Here is a 1101-nt window from a genome sequence, read left to right as displayed (position 1 = left end):
TAACCTTAAGACGGTATGCACAAGAAAGTGCTTCTTGTTTCAGAAGCACATGTAGTGGTTTTATGTTCAAGAGTGCCTCGAGAGCAGCAGTAGGTGTTGTAGAGAACGCACCAGTCATCGCCATCAAGACCATCCTCTGAAGATGGTTTAACTGTGATTGGATTGTCATGACTTCTCCCTTCTGCCACCAAACAAGGCACCCGTATGCCAGTATAGGTCTAACAATTGTTGTGTAGATCCTCTGAATGTACTTGGGTTTGAGTCCCCAAGATTTGCCGATAGCCCGTCTACATTGGCCAAAGGCCATGCAAGCTTTCTTGATCCTGAAATCGATGTGAGCTGTCCAATTAAGTTTTGAGTCGAGAATTACCCCAACGTACTTAACTGGATCTTCGACAATAATTTCAGAGTCAAAAAACTTCAATGGACGAGCTCCGGTTGTAATCCTTCGTTGCGTGAAAAGCACCATTGAGGTTTTATTTGGATTAACTGATAGTCCAACATGAAGACACCACCGCTCAACAACACACAAGGCTTGCTGCATCAAATCAAAAAGTGTGTTAATGCAAATACCGGTGATCATTATATGATAATCATCGGCGAAACCATACGTCGGAAACCCAAGTTCATTTAGTTTTCTCAACAAGCTATCGGCGACAAGGTTCCATAGAAGTGGTGACAGCACATCACCTTGAGGACATCCGCAGACACTCAGTTTCCTCATCTCTACTTGTCTTAACGATGAGCACAGATGTCGGTTGCTGAGCATTGCGTGTATCCAGTTTGTGATATATGATCGTGAGTGAGCTCATTGCTTTGTCGCGATCAACGTAATAGTTCCTGGCAAAGAAGCTAGACACCGAATTCTCATTTGTCCAACGATGGCACGTTCTTATTTCGCCTGATCCGTTGCTTTTGCTAGCACGCTGCTTGACCCGTGTAACTTCGGACTGTCGCTAATACATTGTGTGTGTTTGTGTGAGTATGAGGTGGAAGACATGGCTGAACCAATATGGAAAAATTTTGTTTCAAACGAATTGTATAGCGCTCCCACAAGCTGCTGTTAATTTTTTTTACTGCACGGACTTCCGCTTTCGGAGA

Source organism: Topomyia yanbarensis, chromosome 2 (genome assembly GCF_030247195.1).
Source record: "Topomyia yanbarensis strain Yona2022 chromosome 2, ASM3024719v1, whole genome shotgun sequence".
Classification (NCBI taxonomy): Eukaryota; Metazoa; Arthropoda; class Insecta; order Diptera; family Culicidae; genus Topomyia; species Topomyia yanbarensis.
The sequence above is the reverse complement of the archived record's forward strand: the minus strand, read 5'-3'. Positions refer to the sequence as shown.